The 10187-nt window shown below is 36.9% G+C and overlaps 1 pseudogene; it reads left to right on the forward strand.

The window, feature by feature from the left end:
* Positions 529 to 10187, forward strand: LOC109719532 (annotated as a pseudogene).

The following is a 10187-nucleotide window of genomic DNA, read 5'->3' on the forward strand; positions in this document are numbered from 1 at the left end:
TGAAGTTTTATCCTAATATTTATTCAGCAACGCTAGTAGAACACCCCAAAAAGAATGTATATCTTACATTCCACTCATTCTAGGATGGGGTGTAATTGATCAGACACATCGATATAACTAGAGTGTAAGAAGTACATTCTTTTGGCGTGTGCCACTACCATTTTCCATATTTGTATTCAGAAAAAATTTCCATGCACAACCCGGTCTACGCACCAACTTCCTTACGTAAGCCACACCAGAACCAACTACCGCATGAATTTCTCCGCTCTTTTTTTTTAAAAAAAAACATTTTTTATTTTTTTTAAAATTATTTTGTGGGTTCCGGATAAAAAAAACGACCACGTGGGCCCCACCTCACAGTGTGAGCGCCGGAGCCCATCCCAACAAGCAACGTAGCGTGTGATCGCCCCCTCCTCGCCGTCCGATCCCGATCCGACGGCTCCCGCGCCGCCCACGCTCCCCCACCCATCTCCCCCGCATGATCCCTGAGACCGTGGCTTCAAAGAAACCCCTCTCTCTCTCTCTCTATCACACACACACACACACACACACACACACTCTCTCTCCTCTTCGATCACTATTTAAACTCCTCGAACCCCCCTCCTCGGATTCTCACCATCGTTGATCCGTTTCTCCCACTAATTGCTTCGTGGGCGGAGCGATTTTGAGTTCTGCGTAGCGGAAATTGGTAAAAGATTGGATTTTTTTTTTCGCGACTATGTGTTCGATGAAATGCCCAAAAGAGCTCCTTTTCGTTGTATTTGTTGTGAAATTCGGATGTTTGCATTCACGTTGATGGGTTCTGATGCTGTTAATTCTTTTTTTTTCCAGCAATTTAAGGGTGCCCATTTTGTGTTCCAGTCTAGTTCGTAGCTTCTCTAGCGCGAGTTCCAAAGAATTTGAAATATTAGAACACTGTTCTCTTATTATAGATTACACTTGTAGAGATTGGTGGTTGTTTCACGTAGTATAAAAAGTGCGAGGTTCTCAGCTCAAATCCTTTTTGAGCTCTTGGTTTCGTCTAAATTCCGTAAATTTTTAGAGACAAGTAGTTATTTCACAGAATTATGGTATAAGATAAGTAGCATAATTATGGTGCTAGATTAAACGTAAATTTCTCTTCTTTACAGAAAAAATTGTTTATCTTGAGGTTCCTGCACCCAATTTTCATCTTTTTTTAAAACTAAAATTTGGATTAGTATTAGTATGCTTTTTATCAGTCTCTGTTTCTTGGAGGTGTAGCTTTTCTGTTTGTGATGATGTGCCACTTAGAAAAGGTGTTCAGTTGTAACAATAGGTGCACGATTCTTTTTGGTTGGTTTTGTGTTCTTTTTGCTGTTGTTGCCTTTTCCATTGATTGCCCTACTTGGTTTCATGTGTATATATGTGTAGGCTGCATTTGGTGCTCTTGGGATTGAATGTGGTGAGAGCAAATGGGTGTCCTCGGGGCGTCTCTTGGCGTTGTATTTTACGCGCTGTTTATATTGTTCGGTAGTTACGAATGCTCGGCTCATGCTTTAGAGGTGAACAGGAGCGCAGTCCTGTTGGTCGACGCTTCCCCGCACTCAGCACGGCAAATCCCCGAGACTCTGTTTGGTATCTTTTTTGAGGTGAGCCTTAATATTACAAATAAGCTTAGACACGAGAGATGGCAACAGGACTTTTATTTGTTTCTTTCATGACAATTTGATTGTCAAAACTTGCAGGAGATCAATCATGCAGGAGCTGGTGGACTATGGGCAGAACTTGTTAGCAATAGAGGTAAGTTGGTCCCTTCTAATCTTTAATTATCAAATGGAATTTTTGAAGCTGATAAAGAAATAGTTTCATGTGATAAGTTTTCATCTAATTTACAACAGTCCCATTTGATGATACTTAAAACATATACCACTCGAAATGATGATGTAGAGATCGTTTATGGATGATTTACACTGAGAAATTTCTGCATTTTTTTGCACAGTAATAGGTGTCTGAACTGCTAGTGATTATTTTGGACAATTTTGTTTGCTTGCCTAGTGAAAAGTCAGTATGTTGGTATCTATGAATTATATATCTGATTGTACATGGATTCACTGTTTCCTTCATCTTTAATCTCCTTCAGTAAATGAATGGATAAAGGCACTCCGGATCTAGAGCTTGATTAGTTGCTTCTGTATCTAAAACTTGTGACAAATTAGCTCGAGAAACCCTTTTGGCGTTTTCGGGCAGAACTCTTCTGGCTTTTATCCGCTAGAAATAATTTATATTTGTACAATCGATTTTGTTTATGCCGTTCTTTTTCCTCGTGCACTCCTTTGACAATCGATTTCACAGGTTTTGAAGCAGGAGGCACTAATACTCCTTCAAATATCGACCCATGGTCCATCATTGGAAATGAAACCTTCGTTTCAGTTGCAACTGAACGTACATCCTGTTTTAGTCGGAACATTGTTGCACTTCGAATGGAAGTACATTGTGACAACAGTGGATCAATTGTTTGTCCGGCTAGAGGTGTTGGAGTATATAACCCTGGGTTCTGGGGCATGGTAAGTGCTTACTAGTTCTGATGCAATATGAAAGGTAATGTCACAGATGGCTGATCTTTCTTTTAGTGCCTTTTTGGCCTAATTTCTGAAATGGATATTTTACTCCAAAAGGCAGAAACTCCCAGAAACTAGGCATTTGGCTAACAAAATCAGGAGCTTTTGTTGCTGTGGAAGCTAAGGTGAAATTTGGGCCCCCAAAGAAGCTTCAGGTTGAAGTGTTTGCTTCTGCAGCAGAAAAAAGCTGTAGTAGAGGTTATTTGTTTGAAGAAGGTCTTAGTGCTTCTTCCAACATCTCGACTCAAATATCACTTTTGTAGAAGCTTCTGTTGGGCCAAACATGTTATTACTCAAAAATATGGTCATTCTTAATAGCAATTAAGGTTCTTTAATTTTGTACATCTTGATTTGGTATGTTTGATCCATTTTAGCCATTTAATATCCCAATCTATCATAAAATAGGTATATCTTAGTATTACCCAAAAGATCAATCTAGTAGGAACCGGACCCTGAAATATATATTAACATCTCTATTCACATATATGATAGATATGAAAGACACGTGGAATTGATAGGTGGGATAGGAGATGGAGATTTAACCCATTATATAAGGCAGGAATACAATCATTAAATACTGAAGGTGGGGATTGAATCCACGACCTCACAGAACAAAGGGTTTCAGAATTAGGTCTGATACCATATTATCCAAAAGATCGATCTAGTAGGGAACAGGACCAGATATATATATTAACACAGTATAGAATAAATATAATCTTTTTGACTATTGCCTCGTTTTTTTATTTTTTAGTTTTTATGCCATTGAGTTGCTCATTTCCACAGACTTTTGATTACTTTCTCCATTGAAAATTGCAGAATATAGAAGAAGGGAAGAGTTATAAAGTGGTATTGCATGTTAAATCAACTGGATCGGTGAACTTAACGGTTTCACTAACAAACTCAAATGGATTTGACCTGGCATCTTCTAATGTGATGTGAGTGTATTTTCAATATTTTGAACATATTAATGATATGGTTAGTGATCCCATATATATTGAATGTTTTACATTTTCTGCAGAGCTTCTGCTGCAGATGTGTCAAATTGGACAAAGGTGGAGCTTCAATTGGACTCGACAGGAACAGATGTAAACTCAACATTTCAATTAAGAACTACCAACCAAGGGGTTATATGGTTCGATCAACTGTCAGTCATGCCCTTGGACACTTACAAGGTATGGTAGGATCAAGTTGGGAAGATTCGGAATACTTTTATGAAAAGTACAGGAAGTAAAAATTGTTACGTTTGATCAGCCAAGAAATGTTTGCTTAAAAAATGGAAGTTGATGCTAAGTGCTATACATATAGAATATGAGAGTGTATGCAAACCTGTTCATTTTTAATTACTTTTGATGTTTGTTGATGGATGTTCTGGTCTGTACCTTTATCTAACTCACATGTTTGAAAAAATCCTGCTCTTGTGGCAGTGAATACCGAGATCGTTCTTACCATCTTGGACTTGATCCAAGGAGTCAGTTTATTGGTCTTTGGATCAAAATTTATGTCCCCAGAAAATTCTTGTCACTTCATTTTTTAGGTGCATGTAAAGGCTATAAATGGCAGCAGGCGCAGTCGATGAGGAAGCATCCAGCCGATGCTTCTCCATCAGTGATTCTCACGTCCATATATAGCATATGAGAGTAGCTCCAATGTGCTTCTGGATTTTTTGGAGCCTCTAAATTGTCAAAGCAGGGCTTAAATGTTTGGTCCCTTGATTGTTTTTGTTTTGGAATTTCTTTTGTCTTGTGTGAACTTTGATGTTTGTTTGATATGGAAGGGATCTGCCTTATGCAGCAAATTAATCTCTTTCTTGGAGCTTTAATAACATGAGTGATGTTTTATCATTATTGTCATAAATCTTTAATGATTTACTAATTGGTGTTTTATCTCTACAGGGACATGGTTTCCGCAAGGGACTTTTTTCCATGCTTGCTGATTTGAAACCTCGGTTTATAAGATTTCCTGGTATGATGTAATTCTTCTTCTTCACAAACAGAAAAACAACTGCAAAGCCTTCTCAAGAATATGCGCTCTTAGGTTATGGTTGATAGCGCACAAAATTAACATACACTAACATCTCGCCAGATTTGATTGTCCATCGCTCAATTAATTACTAATCAGTATTACATGTACTTATCCAAATCGGATGCTAAATTACACGGACTTGCTGTTATCTATTGACTATAACCCTTGAAGTAAAAAACCATTAAGGTCTTGTTTGGATGCATGAATATCTTGTTTGGTATACCTCATTTACTTAAGAAATTTGTACAGTTGATTGATAAGGAGTGTGATCAAATGTTAAGAATGAAATGCCATATTCAGTTTTCAAATTATTTTTTCGGAATAAGATAAATCACCTCGTGGATGAAATATGCTATCCTACCAAATTATGTATAGAAAGATTTTTTTGAAGAAGAAAAAATTGAACTCCTTAGAACTAGAAAATTCTCATACATAATAAGCTATTCTTAGATAACATGTGTCGACAAATACGGCCTAAAGGAAACCTCAACAACATAAATACCATAGTCATATAGTGGCTGTAGCATAGCTATGGCTTTGTACTGTATACATCATAGATGTAAATTGAATGACAGAAATTATATCATCAATATAAAAGCATGCTTTAGATGAATAATTGCAGAAGAAAAGGTTAAGAGGGTACAATGAAATTCTATTTTCATTCTCTAGGTTGATCAACTGGTAAATTATTACTTTTAAGGTTATTTACAGAGGCCTTTGAAGAGAAGAAGAGTGATTTGCATATGGTTATTTGCTTGGAGAAGCACTAAGATTGTTCGTAAGGCATTGATCAGTTGTGCCTGAGCAAACAAGTGAACGTTCTGTTTTTACATAGATTTGATAAGCATGTAAAGTAGTGTCACAAGTTGTGTTATACTGTTATTCGAAACCGAATTTATAAAATCAGTAAAAATGAAAAACAATAACTAGTGGTCACTCAAAAATGCCAAAAGACGCTTGCTTCCATAGATTGACTGTTAGGTATTAGTTGCCTAGTGGCTAAATCAGGTAAATCTCCTGATGTGGTGTCCAATAATTGTCTATACCTTAGTTTACCGGGGGAGTGTAGGGATAAGAGATCTCCATTGCTCTGTACTTCAAAAGTTTAACAAGTTAGAAACAACACATTCATAAATCAGCATACCGGCTACCTGAGATGAGAATACTTAGATGGATACAGTAATGCATGTGACTGAAGCTCTCCCATACTTACTGTACATATGATTTGTGAGTTTTATATGGAAAACTAATGGGCCTAGAATCTTTGCATTTCTAGGTGGTTGTTTTGTGGAAGATGATTGGCTGCGAAATGCATTCAGGTAGAAGGCCACAGTCGGACCATGGGAAGAGAGGCCTGGGCACTTTGGTGATGTTTGAATGTATTGGACCGATGATGGGCTTGGCTATTTTGAGTTTCTTCAGGTAAAATTAATGGTCATATAAATTTCACTTATTACTTTTCTGCTGTTTTAGTATATCGCCGTGCACCTCAATGAATTTCTCTCATGTTTTGCATCTTTGATGAGTAATTGCAGCTTGCTGAAGTTCTAGGTGCTGCGCCAGTATGGGTGGTCAACAATGGTAATTTCTTATTTATGATTTACACAGTACGACAGTGACATCTATTTCCTATTTAAAAAAAAAAAATGACGTCGGTATTTTTTTTCTCCCCTCTATTTTGTTCCAGGGATCAGCCACAATGACCAAGTTGATACCACCGATGCCTTACCTTTTGTACAGGCATGTATTAATAAGTTTCCATTACTTTTTTATCCTCCTGATGCATATGAATATAATAAACTTAAAAAACAAATTGCAGCATCTTTCCCACACTTTATGGTGTAACATAGATGAAGACATGAGAAAGGAAATTTTTTTCAAAAATACAGTTGTTTCTTCTCTTTTTTTTCTCTTTCTTTATCCTTTAACGAGAGACGGGGAGTAGCAAGCACGTAATATTTTTCATCGGTTATCTGCTTAGCGAATTGGGTTTGAGCCTTACCAATAAATTTTAGATCAACTCCCTAAATTTTTATCAACTGCTTCTGTGTTTCTCTCTGTCCCTATCTTAGGCATACTGGCAACATTACTTGAGCGATTTGGATTACTCATTTTACTCTAGTCTGCTCATTTTACTACAGATAGGTGCTCATGAGATCTTTACTTTTTTCTTGGCTTCTATTATAGAACATAAATAACTTGATCTTCTGGCACATTGACATTCCTCGAGTATGAGAATAACAGTTCCATATTTTTTTTGGTTTCAGGAAATTCTAGATAGTATCGAGTTTGCAAGGGGAAGCTCCAACTCAACATGGGGTTCTGTTAGAGCGGCAATGGGCCATCCTGATCCATTCGACCTGAAGTACGTGGCAATTGGGAATGAAGATTGCGGGAAGAAAAACTATCTAGGTAAATTTAGCAACTCTTTTACTGCCTAGGTAGCTGTTTTGCAAAGCTATACATCTCTTTTGTTTGATCCCTTAGAGAGAAAAAGAAAATTTATCATAATAGGATATCATGCTGACAAAGGAATGTCTGATGATTAATTCGATTTGAATGGAAAGGAAAGCAATCTTAATGCCTGTTTGATCCTGCTTCTACCGTCAGCTGCAGCCACCTCTAGAAGAGTGTTTGGCAAACAAAAAAGTGTGGAGCTTCTGTTGTATGCGAAGAGAAATTGAGATTCTGTATGAGAGAGAGAAGCTACTAGAGAAGTTTTAATATTATGATTCTCCTAGTAGAACTACTTAATCATCAAATCATAAAATAGCACTCAATCTACAGCAGAAACAGGCCCTTAGGTCTGTGGCTACAAATTGCATTTGAGAAAATGTCTTTCAAATAGTGAGACTATTAGATATTATTTTGGTACTAGGGGGCTACAAAGTAATGATATTAAAAGTTTGTTTCTACATCTGTGGCTTCTGCTGTGTCTTAATTAGTAATAGCTTTTGAATTAAACATAAGATAGAACAACAAGAACAACTAAAGCCTTAATCCCACCCACCTATTGAACTAAATGTGAGATCCCACAAATTATTTTCTTCGATTCTTTTCCAGTTCAATCATATTCCAGCATCCAATTCTTTTGTTCTTTTCAGAAGAACTATGAAATAGTTTTCATCAAATTTCTATATTCTTTTGCGGCTGGAGCAATATTTGGCTGACATATCTTCTCTCTTGTTCTTGACAGGGAACTATCTCAAGTTCTACCAGGGAATAAAAGATGCTTATCCAGATATTAAACTTATTTCAAATTGTGATGGCTCCTCTAGACCTCTTAATCATCCTGCTGATTTGTATGATTTCCATGTAAGCATATTAATCTGCTTCCTAATCAAGTTTGTATTCTTATTTTGTCCAATTTAGATTAAATTTTGTACAGCTTTTGACAATTTGAGATAATTCTGACACTTTTTCTTTACACAGGTTTATACTTCAGCTAACAATTTGTTTTCAATGAATACTCAATTCGACCGCACGGCACGTGCTGGTCCGAAGGTAGATGTTTAATTGCCAGTTATTTCTTTCCTACACACAAATCGATGCTTGATGATTCTTTTGTTCAGAGATGATAAGTATCTCAGCAATTATTAACTTTTTGATGGTGTAATTCCAGGCTTTTGTCAGCGAGTATGCTGTGACTGGATCAGATGCTGGCACTGGAAGCCTTTTAGCTTCATTAGCAGAAGCTGCTTTTCTCATGGGACTAGAGAAAAATAGGTTTGTTTAAGTTTTTCCTTATCATCTCCCTTAATCAAGCTGTGTAATATTTACTGGATAAATTGAGGTTAAAAGCAAAATTGATGACATAATAGAGTTCAAGTTGATCATAAACTAATGGCATCTAGTGACCGACGAAGCACAACATTTCAGTTTTTTGATCCATGTTGGCTGATATTTGTTTCTGTTTGTGCTTCGCATGCAGTGATGTTGTTGAAATGGCAAGCTATGCACCACTTTTTGTGAATGTCAATGATCGCAGGTGATAAGTTTTATTCTTTCCTTTAGCTCCTTATCCTACAATTGTAGCAACTTTGGATGCTAAGATTAAAACCAACTGTCATGAATTGCAAAATCAGGTGGAACCCAGATGCTATCGTCTTTAACTCGTGGCAACAGTATGGAACTCCTAGCTACTGGATGCAACAATTTTTCAAGGAATCAAGCGGCGCAACTTTGAATCCAACTACCATTCAAGCTAACTTCTCTGGCTGGCTGGTTGCATCTGCAGTTACTTGGCAGAGCTCTGAAGATAACAACAGTTACCTAAAGATAAAGGTAAGCTATTTACTATAGGATCACGATAAAGGTAAACTATTCACCTCAGGATCACTTATAAGGCCTACTATGTTAATGCTTTCTCCAAACTCAACAATATTTGTGCTTTTAGGCTCCAAGAATAAAAAACAAAAAAAAAAAAGGGTGCTTTAGAGCTCCACTCTGATGCTTCAAATGGCAGTGGGAAACCTTCCACCAGAGAAGCATCTGGATGTTTCTTTCATGGAGGTTCTACTGCCATTGTGGCATCGGGGTAGAACTTCTGGATTTTTTTGAATTTAGATCAAGAAAGGGGTTGCATTTGGAGAAAGCATTCCCAAACTAGGCCTGAAGTCTGAATGTAATGCATGCTTCTTTCACTTCTCTTAATCTGCATTTCTGAAGTATAAAATGCTCAATTTTTTGTTTTATGATTTTTTTTGCAGATTGTTAACTTTGGGAGTGATACCGTAAATCTAAAGATCTCTGTATCTGGATTGCAACAATCTGTCAATTCGGTGGGTTCATCACAGACTGTTCTCACCTCGAGCAATGTGATGGATGAAAATTCTTTCGACCACCCAAACAAGGTATATTTCCAGCTTCTATACATTATACAGTAGGCGAATTTGTAGAAAGAACAATCAAAGAAATTCTTGAAAAGTGGCACATATTTTTGTGATCTCTAATTTATCATGAATCTTGCAGCTTGCTTGGCCTGATTATAGAGCTTTTACAAAACTACTGTTTGAGTAAAACTGTTTGAAACTATACTATTAACTTTTCTCATTAAATTGAAGTCCAAAACAAAAACAGAAGCTTTGAATTGGAGCTTTGGCTTTTGAGAAATAGAAGCTCATTTCAACTTTTCGTTCGTAGTGGAAGTCATTTTGTTTTGTCAAAATCTTGATGGAGTGCTTCTTGGGTACAAAAACTGTTTCAAAAGCAACGAAAATGGAATTAACATACATGTTTTGTATTTGTGATTGTGTAATGCTATTATTTTTTATGCAAAATGTAGGTCGTGCCCGCGCAAAGCGCGCTATCAAATGCAGGTACAGATATGGATGTTGTACTCTCCCCACATTCATTCTCCTCCTTCGACCTCGCGCTTGCTCAATCGGAATTAATATCCGCAATTTAAAACTAATGAAGAAGCACATAATGGTAATGGAATGGCCATAGGGGAAAAAAAGCTTGGAATCATTGGGTTGTTTATAAGGGCCACTTTGTTCCATGTAAGGCGAGGGATGCGCTAATTATGTAAATTTGAATGGATAATCACTCAATAATAAAAAGTCTATTTATTGAAATTATGATTAA

This window comes from Ananas comosus, linkage group 13, assembly GCF_001540865.1.
Source record: "Ananas comosus cultivar F153 linkage group 13, ASM154086v1, whole genome shotgun sequence".
NCBI lineage: Eukaryota > Viridiplantae > Streptophyta > Magnoliopsida > Poales > Bromeliaceae > Ananas > Ananas comosus.